General features: G+C 47.5%; 1 protein-coding gene across 2 annotated transcripts in view; it reads left to right on the forward strand.

The window, feature by feature from the left end:
- The window catches only part of PIK3C3 (phosphatidylinositol 3-kinase catalytic subunit type 3), an 875540-nt gene that overhangs the window by 51348 nt on the left and 803063 nt on the right, over window positions 1–21129 (forward strand). The window lies entirely within an intron of this gene.

The raw sequence follows: 21129 nt of genomic DNA on the forward strand, positions 1-21129 counted from the left end.
AGTGTTCTGTCCGATTAGGGGCGAGAGAGTAAACAAAAGTTGGCCTGGGCAGTTCCGTTGGTCACAATGGTCCTCCTGTGTAAGTGTAACCGGGGAGGGGACGTCACAGAGGGGGTCACGAGGGGGTCTCGTCTCTCGTGTTCAGTCCTAGGAAACGTGACAGAAGATGGTCCTATGGTGGGGCTCCGAGGGTGGTGACTTAGGCCCCTGGGCTCTTCTCGAGGGGGCTGGGTGTTTTATGATGATGATGCTCGTCATGTACTACAGTAGTGTAAGGCATCCAAGGTGTGCACTGTCCACCCGTGTGAGGAAGGTCTGCTCCTCTCCATGGTCACAGTGGGTTCCAGCTTGTTTGGCATTGCATTCATTTCCGACGCTATAGCATATCGACTCAAGAAGCAGGGCCAAACTCAATCGTGGGGGGGGGGGGCAGTGTTAACACATGGATCAGTGGAGACAGAGACATCACAAGAGCCAAATCAAAATTACATGTGCGGGGCTCTTCCGCTTTTTCGAAGTAGTGCGTAAAACACAGAGTCTACATGTGACAAATGATGCATTTTTAAGCTTTAGTAAGGGTAAGTAACATTATTCTCGGCATAACAAGATTTAGGAGCTCTCAAATATTAGCACAGTGAATGACAAATGTTCTAGTTTAATACACATTAGGCCAGTAAACCTGGTGAAATGTGTACCGCCAGATTCTATTTTCCATCACAATCCTCGGGCAAATCGTACACTCCAAACACTCTGGGCGTCAACCTAACTAGTCTTAAAAACATCTTTTACAAGATATTTCACCATCCTTCCACAAAGGAAGGTTTTGAAAATTGGAAGCAAATAATTCAGTTATAGCACATTTATTTAGTTACTGCTCTGTTTGTGCTTCATTTACCTGCACACAATACTTTTATGTTATTTTCTGAATATGATGTTAGTATAGTAAACAGCGTTGCAGCTGTTTGGGGGAAGTTGTCACATATCCTAGCTCTATAGCACAAAGAATGTTGAATATATATTATTTGGTACTTTGTAAAAACTCCAACCATATATTTTTGAATTTGAAATGCTTGGGTAGTCATTTAGCAAGAAACACAACCCATGTTTGATCAGATTTGCTCTAATAACATACATTAAGGATAGAAAAAGCACACTAGCTTGATTATAGATGAGTCCCCCACATCAAAGATGGGTGTCAATCTGGGATTATCAAGGTTACGGGATGTTGACCCAGTTTTCCATTTGGCACTCATTGCACTGCACTCAGTACCCCTTGTCTAAGTGAAGGATCAGAAAATAAACAGAGATTTAAAAGTCTTATATATATATATTTTACATTCCAGTCCCTCTACCTAGCCACTGGGCAGCAAATAAGTAGCTGTTATGGAGGGAAGCAGGGGTAAAGGGTTCAACCATTGATGACACTACAGCTATTGCTGCCATTTTAGTGAATAAATGCCATGGCAGCTCATGGCTGACGTTCAAACCTGCAACATACCCCCAAACACAAACTGGAGCAGATTATTCTATAGCAATTACATTCGTGAAAATAATTTGCAACGGTACTCAAAGAATGAGAATGTATTTTCTGATAGCCATGTTTGCAGATTTCTGTTGAATTCTTGACTGCAGCAAATGACGTACAAAAAAAGACTTCTTGAGGTGGAAGCTTAATAGCAGTATGACGAAGTAATGCCTGAAAGAACTTTGGATGCATGAGTCTGTCGTCTAATAAGAATGATGGGGCTAAATTAGAACAATTGCATACCATTTTGGAATAATCATATTGTGATAAAAAGACTGGACTGCCGACAAACTAGTCTCTGCTTTGTTGTGGCAGGCAGGAAATTAGGCTCAATCACTAGGCCCTGCAAACCTAATCCCAACCTCATTTGAGTTAACTTATTGGCTCTTCTGAGCAGGAAGCAATTACTGCAGAAACAGAAAATACCTTCACAGAGTATTATCCATTTTGAGCACTGCCCCTCCTGGTGACATAGCCTTCTACCCTATAAACCATCGCAGAAGACAAGACAACCATGCTGCCCTCTGTCCTCAAAGAAGTCATCTCTCCCTTCCACATTACCGCCTGCCCTAGTATCTCCTGCTCTCAAAATACTTGGTCAGATGTTCCTCTTTCAAATCACTTTTCATTACCAACATGGGAATCTAAACAATGCTTCGCTGATGCACACAGACTAGAACTCTGGCCTCAAAACGTAACGAGAACTCGTAGTTCAGAGGTCAAAGGCCTAGCCTCTGCGCAATTGCTACTGCGGATTACACGTGTGTTGCAAACATGGTGTCGGAGGGTGGAGAAAAGCTGTACCAGACTAAGACTACCTATACTGCATGATTTGACAAAATTGGGATGGATACAGTGTCAGTAGATATTATGGATCTGGTACAATGTAGAGCCCTGAAGAAGTCCTGTGTGGATGAAACGCGTCGGCTACTGGTTTTTATCATTCATTTTACTGATGTAACTTTGTTGTGGAGAGGTTTGGTGCAGTGGAGAGGTTTGGTGCAGCGGCCAGGGCAGCTGACTTCGGAGCACAGGGCTCACGGTTCGATCCCCGGCAGCAGCTCAGCTCAGCACCATGTGACTCTGGGCAATAGCTCATTTAATTTTCACAACGACCCCCATCACCTTGAGACCCTTAAGGGTGAGTAGTTTGCGCTTCACAAATACAGATTTCCATTTACATTTAACTTTACATGAGAGGATATTTAAGAAAGAACAAATGAAGAAAGAACATTTCTACACCAGAAGTGTTTTCTTGTTTATACAGGGGCCGTGATCACTGTTGTGGTTAAATAGAAAAACCTTTCCTGAATTCTTGCATTATACATAATAGATTACAAATAGTGGTTGGGACTCACAATTCGTAATTTGTGATTTGAAAGTTTTCCATTTGGAGTAGAGAGAGGTTGCACTCCAAGGTTCTTTGCACCATTGTGAATATCTCACGTTTTCCCCACAATGTCATTGTTGGCAAGTGTGGTTCTCTTTTGCCTCATTCCCTCAGTTTCTTGTTGCTCAATTGAGTTAACTTATTGGCTCATCTGAGCAGGAATCAATTACTGCAGGGACAGAAAATACCTTCACAAAGTATTATCCATTTTAATCACTGCCCCTCCTGCTAACATAGCCTTCTGCCGTATTAACTATTGCAGAAGGCAAGACAATCATGCTGGCCTCTGTCCTAAAAGAAGTCATCTCTCTGAACGCAAGCAACAGTGTAGAACTACATGATATAAGTGAACCATTAAATCAGGCTCTCCAGCAGATCCATGCCCCCCCAAGGTATTTCGTTTAGCACGCCCTATGCTGGAAAAACACATTATCTCCATTCTTAACAACTCAATGGAGATTGGCCAACTACCATCAAGCCTCAAGGAGGCACGGGTGAGGCCCCTGTTAAAGAAACCTGGAGCTGATCCGGCCAATTTAAAGAACTATAGGCCGATTTCCCAATTGCCCTTTCTGTCCAAAATATTAGAGCAACATGTGCTGAAGGCCCTTTCCTCTTTCCTGGAGTCCCACCATCTTCTCCAGGAGCAGCAGGCGGGTTTTCGGGCACATCACAGCACCGAGTTGGTGATGCTCTCGGTGCTGGATGAACTAAGAGGAATGGCTGACAGGAAGAAACCGAGCGCCCTGATACTTCTAGATCTGTCAGCGGCGTTCAATACTGTCAGCCACTCCCTGCTATTGGACAGATTGGCTGCATTTGGGATAAGGGGTCAAGCCCACCAATGGCTCCAATCCTTCTTGACGGGTAGGACCCAGAGAATACAATTGGGGGAGGCTACATCCAGAGGGGGCTTTTTGGAGTGCGGAGTCCCGCAGGGCTCTGCACTATCCCCACTCCTTTTTAACTTGTACCTTCAGCCATTGATTGACTCGTTGGTTAAAATGGGTTGCCGTGTATTTAATTACGCGGACGATACCCAGCTATTGCTGAGTATTGATAATACAAGCGTTGCACAAACTAGCGCCCAGAACATACTCAGACATACGATTGGCTGGATGACGGCCAATCTGCTAAAAAATAAACCCTGAAAAAACTGAAGTACTAGTGATCTCTACTTTAGTTTCGCCGCGGAGCGACCTCTATTGGCCCCAGGAACTAGGCCCCTTACCGATACCAAGTGACAATGTAAAAAGTCTGGGAATCAAGATTGACAACGAATTGTCTATGATCAGTCAGATTTCATCAGTGGTAGGGACGTGTACTGGCTTGATTCGACAGCTGCGGAAGCTGGCCCCTTTGCTTTCCTTTTCTGCACTCTGTATGGTAGTCTCGGCCACTATTGTGTCGAGACTAGACTACGGGAATGCTTTGTACCTTGGCCTACCTAAATTTCTGATTAATCGATTACAGGTGGTCCTGAATGACGCGGCCCGTTTGATCTTCAAGCTACCTAGAAGATCTCATGCCTCTGCTCTACTACTCAAATTACATTGGCTTCCCATTGAGCAGAGAGTGGAGTTCAAGAGCTTGTGTACTGCCCATAAGGCCATCTATGGGCAAGCTCCGGCGTACATCAAAGAACGCTTGGAGTTATACATTCCCAAACGAGCTCTACGGTCCGCAGAATCCCAACTTTTGGTATGCCCCCGCTATAAGTTAAAAACTAAAGGCGGCAGATCCTTTTCGGTTCTGGTTCCACAGATTTGGAACAATCTCCCAGAGTCACTTCGGAAAGAAGCAAATCTTTTGAGGTTCAGGAAGCAGCTAAAAACTCTGTTATTTAAGAAAGCACTAGATCTAGTTGAATACATTTCAGTATTATAATTTTGTGGATCATCTTAGTGTCACGTATCTGTTGCTCTGTTTGTTTAAAGCGCCTAGAGACCTGGTGGTGAGTTGGCGCTATAAAAGACTAAGTTAACAATAACAATAACAATAACAACCACACAAATGGATAGAAATATATCAAAGTAATTTTATTTGATACGTGGGATAACTAAATACATAATATCAAAAATAGATCAAATGCACATACCACCAAACACTCATTCATATCTCAAGCAAACCATCTCCGGTATTGCCATTCTCGCACATCTGTCCAGAGAGGTCATTCACACCCAGCAAGCATAAATAGGAATCAGACTACCCAAAAAATACAATATGGTCATAAATGAGGCCTAAATACAAAATGATAAGGAAATGCCTCATAGGTATGATAACAGATACAATCGAATATATACATAAAGACAAAAAAATCATAGAATAAACATCAAAGATAGGTTTAACATAGCATTTTGAAACATAAAATGAATGAGGTGATCTAATGATTCATGATATTCCAACAATTGGAATCCAGCGCCTACGAGCTTTTCGGTGTTCGCCCAATGTTGGGCACCACCTTCCTCAGGGCATCCGAGTCAGAAACACAGAAAAACAGTGGGATCTATAAACACCAGAATTCAGATTCAGGAAAACGGGATTTGATATATTTCTATCCATATTTGTGGTTCACTCATATCACGTAGTTCTGCACTGTTGCTTGCGTTGTTATATCATTGACTATTTGCATTTTAAACTTTATAGGTAGAGAATTCTTTTTGTTGAAATTCTTATGGTATGTTATCTTATCCGCCTTTCCCTGCAGAAGGGCTGCGCAGAGCTATGGCCTCATGCATGTCTCATGGCCTCGGGGCAGGTGGGAGCTGCTCGCGCTGTTTCCCGGTGGTGCACACAGTGGAATATTTCTTGTGGTATCACGGCGCCGTACAAGGAATTCGTTGCCGCTTTTTGGCAGGCAGAAGGAGCATTTCAAGCCTGAGTTCCAAGCTTGCTGCCTGACGTCATGTGTCGGTCTGGGATAGTGGGTTGAGTCACCCGTAGGTGTGGGGTCCATTCATTCTTTCATCCATTATTCAGTCTTTCACTATTCATTTGGTCCTTCCATCTGTGTGCCCATCCATATCCAAACCTATTCAACCATTTCCAAACCTATCCATCATCTTTCCTTCCTTCCATCATTTCACTCATCATTCCCTCCTTTCACTCATTCATCCATCATCCATCCATCCTGTTAGAGATGGGATCTCTGGTTGGCTAAGGCTTGCGCCAAAGCCAGGCAGAGACCACTACTCTAGTCAGGGCAAGGGAGTTACACGCCAAAGATAACCCCTGCTCACCCCCTTGGTAGCTTGGCTCGAGCAGTCAGGCTTACCTGATGGCGATGTGTAAAGCATTTTCGCAACACACACAGCAACAACATACTAGGCACACCACAAAAGGAACTCCACTCAAGGTTATATATAAAAATAGCCTTTGTATTATTGTAAAGCACATTAGATGGTAATCACATAATATACACTATGCTAACTGGAACTGGGCAATATTTACAGGGGATTATATACACATGACAGGGCCACATGGACCACTGTTAGAATCATCACTTGGTAAAAATAGTAAAAGTAAGACATATCATTAACTTAGAACACAACCAGTAATTACTGGCACACTATACTCAGCATCATCCTGCAACATAAATCATATCATGTACAGTATCATCTCAGGCGAGAAATATATTCTGCGCCAACCTCATAAGCATAAACATAGTAGACCATAACCTCCTAAACATAACTCGCATTAGGAAATAAACATACTAACATAAACCGCAGTAGGGAATAAATCAAACCTAAACCACAGTAGAGAATAACTCAAACATGAACACAGTATGCAACACCTCATAATCATAAAAACACATTTAGAGGCATAACTTAGGGTGCGTAAATCATACTATATAAATTAAATTTCCTAGCACCCTACAAATAATATCAGGGCCTGGCGCCTTATAAATCAAACAGTCCCCCTGGCCATCTCAAAATGGGCTTAAATGCCCTATGGCCAAGAGTCAGGGTGAGCTGCCAATGCAGCAGAAGTCTTGAGCGCGCAATTGCGCAGACCTAATCGTTGCAGCTGGCACTAAGTGCTGCACAGCTGGGAAAGTACTGGGGCAGAGGAGTGCATTTCACTCCTAACAACAGCCATGCCCCCAAAGAATTGCGGCCTTAACGTAGCAGCTGCCCACTACGTGCTGGGCAGCTGTGAATTACTGTGAAGGCCTGGCACCTCTGTCCCTCTCCGGGACTTCCAAATCCTTTATGCTAAACGGTGCAGCTGCCCGCACTGGTGCGGTGCAGCTGGGATCAGACAACTAGGCTCTGGCACAACTGTGCCTCTTCGGGGCCTCACTGGGGCTCGTTTAAATAATATTACCCCCATAGCGTCACAGCTGCCCTCGGCGAGCGGGGCAGCTGAAATGACAAGGTGAAGGGGCCCTGGCACATCTGTGCCCTTGACGTTGGAGCCACACACAGGCTCTTAAAATAAACATGCCCCCAAGTGTGGGAGCGCCCCCTACCAGACGGGGCCGCTCGGACTCTTGCACTCACCGGTATTTACTTGTGTGTGTCCAGGTCTCCTCACCAGGATTGGCAGCACTCTTCCCCTGTGGTGGCACTTCTCTCACGGCGCAGGTCTTCCCTCCACTCCTGGGAGCCCTGCGCTGCCGTTGGCGGGCTTGGCTGCCTTTTCTCTTCACCCGGGCCCCCTCCTGGGACCCAGGACTCTTCCGCACTTCAGCCGTCACCGCGGGGCTCTCCCTCAAGCATGGGAGCCCCGTGTCATCACGTCAGGCCGGCATCTTCCTCTTCCGGATGCCGGCCCGCCCACAACCAAGAAGCCGCGCCAGGGATTTCTTTCGAATGGCAATGAGGGGTAGGCTCCCTCTAAATTAAAGATACAAAGCTGGGTGGGCATCCGCTATTCCGAAATAACTATAAAGCAGCCATGTGGGGTGGGCACCCACGAAGCAGCAGATGAATGTGGGGTGGGCACCCGCTCAATACCGGCAATTTTGGGGGAATCCCTACGCTGGGGATTCCCTCAAGGCGATCTGCATCTCGCCTCTGCAAATCTCCAGGGCCCCTCCAGGAGCTAGATTTCAGCGCTCTCAGGGTGCAAAAGGCAGTCAAAGTCCTGGAGGTCTTGGGCTATGAAGGAAAATGTACAGGGTCCACGCAAGTTGTTCCTTTCCTCCAAAGTCCAGCGCTCACAAGGCACTAGAAGCAGGCAAGGGTCCTGTAGTAACAAGAATATGTAAAAGGGTCCCAAAAAGTCCTTAAGGCATCAAGGTGGCAATGCAGGGCCCAGAGAGGCAAGCCCTCATGGCAGCCCCCCCTGGGCCCCAGCAGCAGCACGCTCCAGCAGGAACAGCACACCAAGACTCAACAATTTCATGGGGTCACAGCCCCTATATTTATACAACATTTCCCTTTGTCTAAAAGTGCAGGGCATGGGAGAACAACTGGTTCAGGGGAGCTTTGGAGCGGCTTTGCTTAGCTCCTCTCTCCTTTGTCAGGTGGGGGCTCAGGGATCCGATGCACCAAGGGGGTGGAGCCGACATTGTGAAGGGAAGGCACAGTCCTATTCAGGTCCCAGGTGCAACTCCTCCCTCCCATCTACATGCAGATCTCCCTATTCACCACTGGGCAGACTCATCCTGGCTCTTCGCTCCTGGAGCCACCCACATCATCCAGCACCCGTCACTCACAAGCCAAACATGCAATTCACATCATGCAGGCACCGGACACACAGCACACAGAAATGCCAACTTCTAAAAGTGGCATTTCTAAAATAACCACAATAAATCTGCACACACTATTGCACAGCATTTATTCACACGAGCTCGCACATACTCAATCAATCAATCAAAAAATTTGTATAGTGCACTACTCACCCGGAGGGTCTCAAGGCGCTGGGGGGGGGGTTGTGGGGGGCGGTCCGCTACTGCTCGAACAGCCAGGTCTTCAGTTGCTTCCTGAAGGAGAGGTGGTCTTGGGTGAGGCGGAAGTGGATGGGGAGGGAGTTCCAGGTCTTGGCTGCCAGGTAGGAGAAGGATCTTCCTCCCATGGTGGTTCTTCGGATGCGTGGGACGGCGGCGAGGGCGTGGTTGGTCGATCGTAGTTGGCGGGTGGGAGTGTAGAAGGTCAGACGGTTTTTGAGGTATCTGGGGCCTAGGTCGTGGAGGGCTTTGTGTGCGTGGGTGAGGAGGCGGAACGTGATTCTTTTGCTGACGGGGAGCCAGTGCAGGTCTCTCAGGTGTCTGGAGATGTGGCTGTGGCGGGGGATGTCCAGGATGAGTCGTGCGGAGGTGTTCTGGATGCGTTGGAGTCTTTTCTGCAGTTTGGCTGTGGTTCCGGTGTAGAGGGTGTTTCGGTAGTCTAGTCGGCTGGTGACAAGTGCCTGGGTGACCGTCTTCCTGGTTTCGGTGGGGATCCATCTGAAGATCTTTTGGAGCAAGCGTAGGATGTTGAAGCATGAAGACGAGATGGCGTTGACTTGTCTGGTCATCGACAGGGAGGAGTCCAGGATGAAGCCCAGGTTGCGTGCGTGGTCCGTTGGTTTGGGTGCGCTGTCTAGTGCTGGGGGCCACCAGGAGTCGTCCCAGGCAGATGGTGTAGATCCAAGGATGAGGACTTCCGTCTTGTCTGAGTTCAGTTTCAGGCGGCTGTTCTTCATCCACTCGGCTACTTCTTTTATCCCTTCGTGTAGGTTAGTTCTGGCGGTGGCGGGGTCGTTGGTGAGGGAGAGGATCAGCTGGGTGTCGTCGGCGTAGGAGATGATGTTGAGGCTGTGTTGGCGTGCGATGGCTGCGAGGGGGCTCATGTACACGCTGAAGAGGGTGGGGCTGAGTTATGAACCTTGTGGTACGCCGCAGATGACTTCGGTGGCCTCAGATCTGAACGGGGGAGGCGGACTCTCTGGGTTCTTCCGGCGAGGAACGAGATGATCCACTCCAGTGCCTTCTCTTGGATTCCGACGTTGCTGAGGCGTTGAACTAGGGTGCGGTGGCAGACTGTATCGAACGCTGCGGAGAGGTCCAGGAGGATGAGGGCCGCTGTTTCCCCGTTGTCGAGCAGGGTTCGGATGTCGTCAGTGGCTGCAATGAGGGCGGTCTCGGTGCTGTGATTGGCTCGGAAGCCGGACTGTGATTGGTCGAGGGATCCGTTCGTCTCGAGGAAGATGGCCAGCTGTCTGTTGTCGGTCTTCTCGATGACTTTGGCGGGAAATGGGAGCAGTGCGATGGGGCGGTATTTCTTGAGGTCGGTGGGGGTCTGCCGATGGTTTCTTCAGGAGGGCGCTGAGTTCGGCGTGCTTCCAGTTTTCCGGGAAGGTGGCGGTGTTGAAGGAGCAGTTGATGATGTCCCGGAGTTGGGGTGCGATGACGGAGTCTGCTTTGTTGAAGACGTGGTGAGGGCATGGGTCGGTTGGTGATCTGGAGTGGATGGAGTTCATCGTCCGGATGGTGTCTTCGGTGTTGACTGGGGTCCATTCGCGGAGGGTGGTGGTGGGGAGCGTTGGTTCTGTGGTTGGGTGTGTGGTCTGTTCGCCGAAGCTGTTGTGTATGTCTGCGATCTTGTTGTGGAAGAACGTGGCGAGTGAGTCGCAGAGGTCTTGTGAGGGAGTGATGTCGTTGTTTCCGGCGCAGTGGTTGGAGAGCTCTTTGTTGTGTGCGTTGTTGTCTAATCGTTCCTTGAAAGCTGTCTTCTTGGTGGTGTGGATCAGCTGGTGGTGTTAGCGAGTGGCGTGCTTGAGGGCGGTCATGTTGTCTGTGGTCGGGTTCTTTCGCCAGGCTTTCTCAATGGTGCGGCAGTTCTTCTTGGAGTTCTTGAGGTCTTTGTTGAACCACAGGGCTTTCTTGCTTCCTGGCCTGCTGGGATGGGTTTTCAGGAGTGCGAGGTCGTCGGCGCAGTTGGTGATCCATTGTGCTAGGTGTGGGCTGCTTGGTTGGGGTCCGATGATCTGGCGGGAGGGTTCTGGTTCAGTGATGCGGTAAGCTGGCCGGTGGTGATCTTGTTCCAGTTCCTGCGAGGAACCTGTTGCAGGAGGTGGTGAGTAGTGTTCTTTCTGAAGCTGAAGTGGACGCAGCTGTGGTCTGTCCAGTGAAGTCCGGTTGAGTGGCTGAAGGAGATGTGCTTGCTGGAAGTGAAGACTGGGTCAAGCGTGTGTCCGGCGTAGTGGGTGGGGGTGTTCACCAGTTGCTTGAGTCCGAGGTTAGCGAGGTTGTCCAGTAGGGTGTTGGTGTTGTTGTCGTTGTTGTTCTCCAGGTGGAAGTTGAGATCCCCAAGTAGGATGTAGTCGGCGGAGGGGAGGGCGTGTGGGCTGATGAAGTCTGCGATGTCTTTGCTGAATTGTGTGCGGGGTCCTGGGGGTCTGTAGATGAGGGTGCCTCTGAGTGTGGTCTTGGGGTCGGTGTGTATCTGAAAGTGAAGATGTTCGGCGGCTGTGAGGGTGTCTTCGGAGTTGGACGAGATGCGGATGGTGTTTTTGTGGACGATGGCGATGCCTCCTCCAGTCTGGTTGGTGCGGTCCCTCCGGATGATCTTGTAGCCGTCCGGGATGGCAATGGAGATGTCTGGCGATGAGGAGGCGTTCATCCAGGTCTCCGTGAGGAAGGCGACGTCCGGGGATGTGGTGTCGAGCAGGTTCCATAGTTCCACGGCGTGTCTGTGGACAGAGCGGGTGTTGAGCAGGATGCACTTCAGGTGGTTGCTGTAGGTGCTTGGCTTGGCGGGTGCGGATGGGTTGCGGGCCTGGATGCCGGTGATCTTGCAGGATTGGCAGGTGAAGGGTCTGTGGGTGCGTCCTGGGGTGGCTTGGTGGCATCCGGGGAGGCGTCCGGTGTTGAGTGCGCTGAGGGTGGCGGCGTCGTACGTCCGGCGGGTGGGATGGCATCTGCGGGGGCCAGGGGGTCTGGCGCTGGGCGCGGTCCAGGCGCGGACGGGCGCAGACGGGCGCAGACGGGCTTACCTTTGGCGCGCCTTCGGCGCACCATTGGCGCACCCGCTGCGCGTGAACACTGCGCGCACGCGCGGACTCTGCCATAAATGGAGAGTTGAGGGGGCGGAGCGAGGGAGGAGCAGCTGGGAGGCGGGAGCGGGGTGGCGAGTGGGGAGGGGAGCGATGCGAGGAGAGGCTGAAGGAGCGGGGGAGGGGCCGCGGGGGAGCAGCGGCAGGGAGCGGGGTGGGTCAGCGGGACCGAAATCCAAGCAAGGGCACGGAGAGAGCAGAAAACAAATAAGGGCACGGAGAGAGCTGAATACAGTCAGGGGCACGGAGAGAACAGAATACTATCACACAATACAGAGCAGAATACAATCAGGGGCAACAGTCAAGGGCACAGGCACGGAGAGAACAGAATACAATCAGGGGCAACAGTCAAGGGCACAGGCACGGAGAGAACAGAATACTATCACACAATACAGGCAGCAAACAAAGTTACTAGCAGTGGCGGCAGTGGCGGCGGCAACGGGGTCTGGCACACGCAGGTGGGCCACGCGGCGGGTGGAGCGGCCAGCACTGACCAGGTCAGGTCAGGTCACAGCTCCCCGCCTCGCGGACCCCACCTTAGTACTTCAGTGGGAGGGAGGAGCAGCTGGGAGGCGGGAGCGGGTGGCGAGTGGGGAGGGGAGCGATGCGAGGAGAGGCTGAAGGAGCGGGGAGGGGCCGCGGGGGAGCAGCGGCAGGGAGCGGGGAGCGGGGTGGGTCAGCGGGACCGAAATCCAAGCAAGGGCACGGAGAGCGCAGAAAACAAATAAGGGCACGGAGAGAGCTGAATACAGTCAGGGGCACGGAGAGAACAGAATACTATCACACAATACAGAGCAGAATACAATCAGGGGCAACAGTCAAGGGCACAGGCACGGAGAGAACAGAATACAATCAGGGGCAACAGTCAAGGGCACAGGCACGGAGAGAACAGAATACTATCACACAATACAGGCAACAAACAAAGTTACTAGCAGTGACGGCATACTAAACTCGACCCTGCACTCGCCTCATACCAGGAATTACCATGGACACACATATCTCCCATGCATTCCTATGGGAGGGCAGGCCAATCTCACCACACGCTCTCAGAGAGCACCTGCACTTTACACTGGGCCACAGTGCTAAAGTGCACAGAGGCCTAAAATCACTACCAGCATGTCAGAGCTGAAGGGAAAAAGTTTAGGGGTGAACCAGTCAAAAAGGGCCAAGTTCAACACATCCACCCTTCCAGCCAACCATTTACCTTTTCAACCATCCGGCCATCCTTTCACTTAGTCATCCATCCATCCATCCATCCATCCATCCATCCACCCAGTCGTCCATTTGTCCATCTATTCACCATTTCACTCACCCATCCTTTCTTCCAGCTCTTAACCCCTCTTTTCACTCATCTATACATTATTTCACTCATCCATCCTTACATCCTTCTTTTCACATATCCATACATCCATTTGCCCATTCATCCTGTCCATTATCCATCCATACTTTCACTCATCCACCCATCCATCCTCCCTTTCTCTCTCCATCCCCCTTTCACTTAGCCATCCTTTTACCCATCCATCCACCCAACAATACAACCACTCAGGAATTCATCCATCCACCCTTTCATTCATCCATCCACCCTTTCACTCATCCATTCATCCTTTTGCCCAACTACCCTCCTTTTCACTCACTCGTCTATTCCTACATTCTCCCTCTCTCATCCATCTGTCCAGCCTTTCACTTATCAATTCATCAATCCATCCATCATTTCATTCATCCATCCGCACATTCACACGCCCATCATCTACCCTGCCACTCATCTATCCATCCTTTCACTCATCTATCCGCCCTGTTATCCATCCATCGATTCACCCTTTTTCCCATCCATTCACCCTTTTTCCCATCCATTTACCCTTTCACTCATGCATCCACCATTCCACCCATACATCTATTTATTTTCCCTTTGTCTCATGCATCCTTCCACTCACTCATCCATCTATCCTTTGTCTCATTATCCTTCCATTCACTGTTAATTTATCCATTCATCCCTTCACTAACCCATTCAGCCATTTACCCATTCCTGCACTTACTTACTCACCCACCTTTTCACATTAATTATGAGCTGGGCCTTTGTCTGCAGAGTTGCAGACAGAAGAGGCCCAGCACCATTGCTGTCGTTCCTAAAGCAAGGGGTGGGATGGGGAAGGGTTCACTATGCCCCTGCACATAGGCAATTTGAAAACTTGGAAGTCATGAGTCATGCATGATGCCCAGTGCCGGAACCTGAGGTGACTGTGGCATGGTATTGTTTCCAGGGCTTTAAGTGAGTTGAAAAAACGTGGGGGTCTCTCCATAGGGCGTAAGACTAGATTTAAATATAGTGCACTGCATGCGTCTGCTCCACCGAGCTACAATGTCAGCATTTTGTGTTTTGCTGTGAGGTAGTATGCACCCTGTGGTGACGTCCAGCAATCGCATGTTATGGCACAACACACAGCGGCCATTTTGAAAGTGAATATTGACGTATTTGAGTCAAGTTGATAGTCCACACTTTAATCGGCTTGCTAGTGCATCTCCAACGCATGACGCATATTGTGGAATCGCACACAGCGTCCATCTTGGTCCTACCAGGAAACAGCCTCACAGTATTCTAGCAGTTAATGCGATTCGGCATACTCTAGCAATGTCAGAGATAAAGTACACAGAACCCGCAACAACTCTAAACAAAACCAGCTCTCTATTCAGTGGTGACACGCACACCACAGTTATGAAGCTGCTGGTTTACATTGATGGAGCACTTTTCCAAAGTGCATGTGTATCTATGGTGATACACACACCTGGCTTTATGCACACATTCCTCATCACAGTGAGTTTTGGTTTCATCAGTGATGTGCACACCTCTCTTCAACTAGTATCTACTTTCCTTTCATGAAGATTTGTGACTTATATCATATATTTTAGTTGTAGGCATTATTTATATATCCCTTTACTATTTTGCATTATAAGTCATGTCTGCTCCCCAAATATCTGTAGTGCCACCATCCAATTTCTTACAGCTATCAGGGCTTCCTCCGATACCATGGGAAGATTGGATCATCGTATTTGAAAATTATCTGGATGCCTTAGATGGCCAGGAGTTTAGCTTAAAAAAAGAAAAAAAAAACATTGTTGCTTTTCACTTTAGAAAAGGAGGGTCAGCACACTTTTAGATATCTACTACAAGCTTTACAAGCCAATAGCAAACTTGTACCCAATGAATATAAGGAAGCGGTATGCCGATTAGAAGCAAGGTATGCAAAAGAAGAGGACCTGGTCATGAATGGTTATAAGTGCTATACTGAACACCAAATAAAATGAGGAATAGATTGATGAATTTGTAGCCAGGTTAAGGGAGTTATCCATTAAGGGCAAGTTTGGAGTGGCTGATGATTTGATTAGAGCCCAATTAATTGTGCAGTGTAACAATAAGAAAATTCAAGAGAGATTGTGGGCAGCTAAAAACCCCTCTTTAAAAACTGCTATTGAATTGGGAAACGTGATAGAACAATCCAAGTGTTGCATGAAAGAGCTGGAGAAATTTAATCACGACCATGAGGTTGCTGAAATATCTGAAAATTACACTTGTAAGGGATGTGGCCATGGGGAGGATGACACTGGGGGAATAGCACTGGTTAAAAATAAAAGCAAAATTATCAGCAAGAAAAGTGTGAGCAATAGAGAAGGTACAAGGATTCCTCTTGTTTGGACCGGTGATTTTTTGATAGGTTTGAGAATTGCCAAAACTAGGAAGGTAGGACACGTTTTTAATAAGCACCCCCTCTTAAATTAAGACCTTTCCACAAAATAACCCTAAAGGCACTAAACACTGTGCTGTCAGCGCACCCCCTCTTCAGAAGCAATGAGTTAGAGGTGGACGCTGTCAATTTGGAAAACTGGATAAAGCAAGGCGCGGAGTTCTTGGCGCCTGAGTCCTTACATCCTCAATGGACAATAAATCGCTCTGCTCCCTGGTTCAATGAAAACCTGCGCAAATGTAAAAGTGCCTCTAAACAGTTAGAAAGGGCGTGGAGGAGAAACTTTAGTTGCGATAGCAAAATATTATACAAAAAAGAACTAAAACCGTATGACCATAAAATTCTGGAGGAAAAGAAACTGTTCTTTGCAGCAAAGATTGAGGAATCGGCCAATAAGTGTATGGAAATCTTTAAAAATGTAAAGCACTTTACGTCAACCACAGCAATCACCTCCAAAGGCGAAGCATCCGAAGACTGGACACACAAGTTAGCTTCTTATTTTCATAAAAAAATTGCTGATATTCAAACATCCTTAGACTCCTCCTCCAGTGCATGATCAATCCTCAACTCTCCGGTGTCAATCCATTATGTAATGCCTCCTTTCTTCAGATCCCCATATCACTTTGGAGCAATCTCTCTCGATTATGAAGAATTTAAAATCTGGCTCCCCGTCAGACCCCTGCCCTGCTAAAACCCTGGTGAAGGTGGCAGACATCATCAATACTGAGGTCAACATAGTGCTAAATCTGTCTTTAAGCAGCGGCCAGGTTCCATCCATTTGGAAACAGGCTAAAATCCCACAGGTGCTGAAGAACCCTATGGCGGATCCCCTATCAGCATCTAATTACAGACCTATCTCACTTCTGCCTTTTTCTGCTAAAACAATTGAAAAATATGTGAACTATGTCACTTCTGAATTCATTGAATCGATCAACCTCCTTCAGACAAGCCAATCTGGTTTCCGCGCTAACTTTAGTACAGAAACGGCCCTCCTTGAGATCTCGGAATCATCAAAGAGACTCTCGATTTAGGCGGGGGAGCAGCTCTAATATTGTTAGATCTGTCAGCTGCTTTTGACACTGTGCCCCATGATAGACTCCTACGGAGATTGAGAGACTGCGGAGTGGGGGGCACGGTGTTTAAATGGCTCTCCTCCTTTCTGGGGGACAGAAGGCAGGAAGTTTGGAATCTGCCTTTTTCCTCCTGTATGCCTCCTGTGAAGGTCGGGGTACCACAAGGATCTATTTTAAGTCCATTACTGTTTTATCTATATATGGCCCCCCTCACCCATTTGGTTGAAGAGGCAGGAGCCATAATTCTATCTTACGCTGATGACACTCAGTTATTGTTCACCTATAAAAAAGGAGAAGTTTTTGACGGTGAGAAAATCAATAACTGTTTGAGAAAGGTCTTTTCCTGGTTTATTTTTAACCAGCTTCAGTGTAATTACGCAAAGTCAGAAGGGATTCTCTTCAGACCTTTTGATCCAGATGTTTGGAGGCAGTGGTGGCCGTCTGATGTGTCCCCCCCCCGCAGACCTCCATGCGAGTAGCCAGAAATCTTGGGGTAAAAATGGATGATTCCCTGGACATGAAGAAGCACGTTCAATCAGTGGCAGGAACCTGCTACGGAACTTTGAAAACACTCCGTAAATTCTTACCTCTTCTGTCACTCTCCCATAGAAGGACGGTAATCCAAGCTCTTATTACCTCACGACTGAATTACGCCAATTTCCTCTATCTGGGTCTCCCGGAATGTCTACTAAGCAAACTCCAGGTGGTGTAGAATGCTGCAGCTAGAGCCATTCTTATGCTGGGCCCTCGAGCCCACATTTCCCCCCACCTCAAGAGCCTACATTGGTTTTCCATCCGCCGTAGAATTCAGTTTAAGGCCCTGACACTGGCTTTCAAAGATCTGCACTGCTCCGGTGCTCATTACATCAGGAGAAGAGTTAGTTTCTACTCGTCCGACAAAGTTCTAAGATTATCCCATCTACATATGATGTGTGCCTAAATTCGCATGCTCCCACAGAGGTGGTCGTTCTTTTCAAGTTCAGGTTGCTCACCTGTGGAACAAACTTCCTACCACAATGAGGGAATTATCTGACATCTGGCTTTTTAGGAAACAACTAAAAACGTGGCTCTTTCAGCAGTAACTTTCTCTCCCCTAATGAGCCGGCCTCTTTCTTTTCCATTAAATCGTTGTGTTCTGCTAGCGCCAGGACACTCTATTTTGAGTAGCTGTGCGCTTTATAAATACGTTATAACATAACATAACAAGGATGTGTACCAGATGTCGTACTAGTGTCCATTCTCCTGACTCAATTTCTTTTTTGCAGCAAATAAAGAATGTTTAAAGTGTGGGCACATTGGGCATTATGCCAGGGTGTGGAAAACCAAAACAAGTGGCAAAGTGGCCTTGGTTCAAGATGGTGTAGCATTGAGGGGTGATCTTGCTGCCAGAGTCCTTTGTGTTGATGGGGAGGAAGAACTAGCAGAAGATGAGGAGGAATAGCCCCAGGGCCACATCTCTTGTAGGTAGTAGGAATGTTTCTTTGATGGTGGACACGGGGTCCAAATATACTATTAGTCTGAGAAAAAATATTTGAGTGTGAGCGGGAAGGTGAGATTTCTACTGCCTAAAAATATATCACCCGCAGGTTATCAAGGGGGGTCCATAGACTTGGTGGGGTATTTTGAAGCAGACATCAAGTTTTCTAAAAGGGACACTTGGGGAAAGGTATATGTGGTAGAGTAGGGACACCCTATATTTGGTTTGGTTCACTAATATGACTTTCACATTATCAATCCAAGGGCGCCTTCACAAGTTAAAATGTTAGAGCAGGAGAGTATAGAGGACGTTTTAAAAGGGGCTGAGGTAGTATTTCAAGAAAGGTTGGAACAACGCAAAGGATATGTCCATAAAATCGTCCTAAGGAAAGACACCATACTGATGCAGCCCAAGTTAAGGAGGGTGCCTATTGAAGTAAAGAATCTCATAAGGAAATGTTGGATGGTGGTGTCATTGAACCTGTGGAGGCATCTTGTTGGGTGTCTCCAGTGGTCATCACGAAGAAGGCGCATGGCAAACTCAGGTTTTGTGTGGACTTGAGGTCATTAAACAAGTGCGTAGTTGCAGACACATTTCCCTTACCTAACACAGGAGAGTTAGTTTCCACCTTGAATGATGCTCGGTTCTTCTCAAAACTGGATCTCAAAAGTGCGTACCACCAAATAAGGCTACATGAGAAGTCCACACACCTAACCGCTTTTATTACCAGAGAAGGAACATTTCAATTTACACGGTTGCCTTTCGGGTTGTCGCCGGCAGCTGGTGTATTTAAACGCATGGGAACAGAAATCTTTAAAGGTATTGACAATGCAATATACTTCCAGGATGATATTCTCGTTTTTGGAAAGACTGTGGATGAACATAAGTCGGTTTTGCACGATTGCTGAAGTGGGTTTGACTCTGTACTAAGAAAAATGCTCGTTCCTGGTGGAACAGATTGAATATTTGGGGTACACAATTTCAGCATTGGGCATAAAACCTAAGAAAAGTTTGCTGAGTGCTATTGAACTTGCACCTGCTCCTGTTGATACAGATCAGTTGAGACTGATAGAGAACTATTCAAAGTTTGTACAGGGGTTCTCGGATAAAATAGTATGTTTGAGACAACTACTTAAAAAAGGAGTGAAGTTTGAGTGGAAGGATCAACAAAATGAGCGTTTTAACAACATAAAGAATGAAATTTGTCATGCAAATGTGTTGGCACCATTTGATATCAAACTCAAATCTATCATCATGATTGACTCCAGTGCTACAGGATTAGGGGCTGTTCTCTCTCAGAGACATTCGAGTGGAGGTAAGACAGTTACGTTTGCGTCCAGGACGCTTACGACTGCCGAACCAAACTATTTTGAACTAGAAAGGGGAGGCATTAGCTGCTGCTTGGGTTATGGAATATTTTCACACTTATCTCTGGGGTACGAGGTTCTTACTTAGTTAAGACTGACCACAAGCCCTTGGTGAAAATCTTGTCCCCCGGTGGTGCTGGAAAAGGTTCCGCGAGGTTGGCGGCAAAACTCCAAGAATATCAATATGAGGTTATGTACGTGCACGGTTGGAGAAACCTACAGGCAGACTGCCTGTCCAGATTGTCTGTAGAGGGAAAGCTGTTGATGGGCTTCCTATTTCATACTCCGATGATGATGCTGCTGTTGCTTATATGCAAGATGTGGTGACAATTGGAGAAGGAACACTTACGGCTGAAGAATGGCACCTAGAAGTGGAAACTAGCAATTTCCTCAACATGGTGATAAATTTGGTTAATATGGGTTCCGGGAGAGAGAGAATTGTGTTGTTGTGTCTGTACATCCTCTTATTAAGGTGTTGGATGAGTTATCAGTTTGTGGAGAAAATGTTCTGATGAGGCGTGATAGGTTCGTTCCACCTTTTGGTTTAAGGAGAAAATTGTTGTTGCTTGCACAAGAGGGTCATTTGGGACAAACCTTAACTCAATCTGCCTTAACACCTACTTTTTTTTTTTTTAAAACCTTTATTGTAGCATTCAAAATACAAGCACGGGCCTACAACCGCAGGGGCCGGCCGCTAAACAAATTAAGACCCCCTATATCCCAGTACGACACAGCTCATCAGCCGACAACCCTGAGGTCCGGCAGCGATTCAGGATAGAACTGGTATTAGAATGCACAACTGAGTCCCAGGATGAGACAAAGGTTCCATTTTATATTATTTAAGGAAGGATCAGGTGCCATACAATCAAACAGAAGAGTACGGTGGACAGGACAAGAAACAGGATATGCATGTAAGAACCGCTATAATGGATCATTGGCGCCAAAGCATATGGATCGGTGCGAGCGACAATACAATATACAGTCAATGTTGAGCGCCAGTCCTCAGGGCCCGCCCACCCGGGAATCAGGATATCATCAAAGTATAAGCACTAAGTACAGGTACGCGTTAAAAATCCGAATGATTCACAGACTATACTGATCCTTTAAGGAAAAGCTAGGGAAGGAAAGTAAAAGGCCATAGAAAAAAAAAAAAAAAGGCAAAATAAAAAACCCCTTCCAACCCCCCACCCTGCACCCCTGCAAATGGCTACAGCCTAACCCCACTAGCAGCGTGCCTGTCGCCCCTAATAACTAAAACCCTAAAAGTAGGGGGGAAAAAAAAAAGTGGAGGAGGGCTTATCAATTTGGGCTCCCAGCCCCTTTAGACCCCCCCGCCAGAAACAGATACCCCCTATCACCAAAAGATCAACGTATGACAACACTTATAGAAGAAATTAGGGGGCATCGTAATACATCGCCCAGCCTTTTAGATCAAACAGTTGCAATTCGAACACCCGTAGAAGCCACTCCAACCCGTCCCGACCTAGTTGATCTTAACCCTGGCCCTTACGAACCAGTACATGAATCCCCCCCTTAAAACCTACTTTTGATTGCCAGGCATGGATGAGCAAGTGACAA

This window comes from Lissotriton helveticus, chromosome 2_1 (genome assembly GCF_964261635.1).
Source record: "Lissotriton helveticus chromosome 2_1, aLisHel1.1, whole genome shotgun sequence".
Classification (NCBI taxonomy): Eukaryota; Metazoa; Chordata; class Amphibia; order Caudata; family Salamandridae; genus Lissotriton; species Lissotriton helveticus.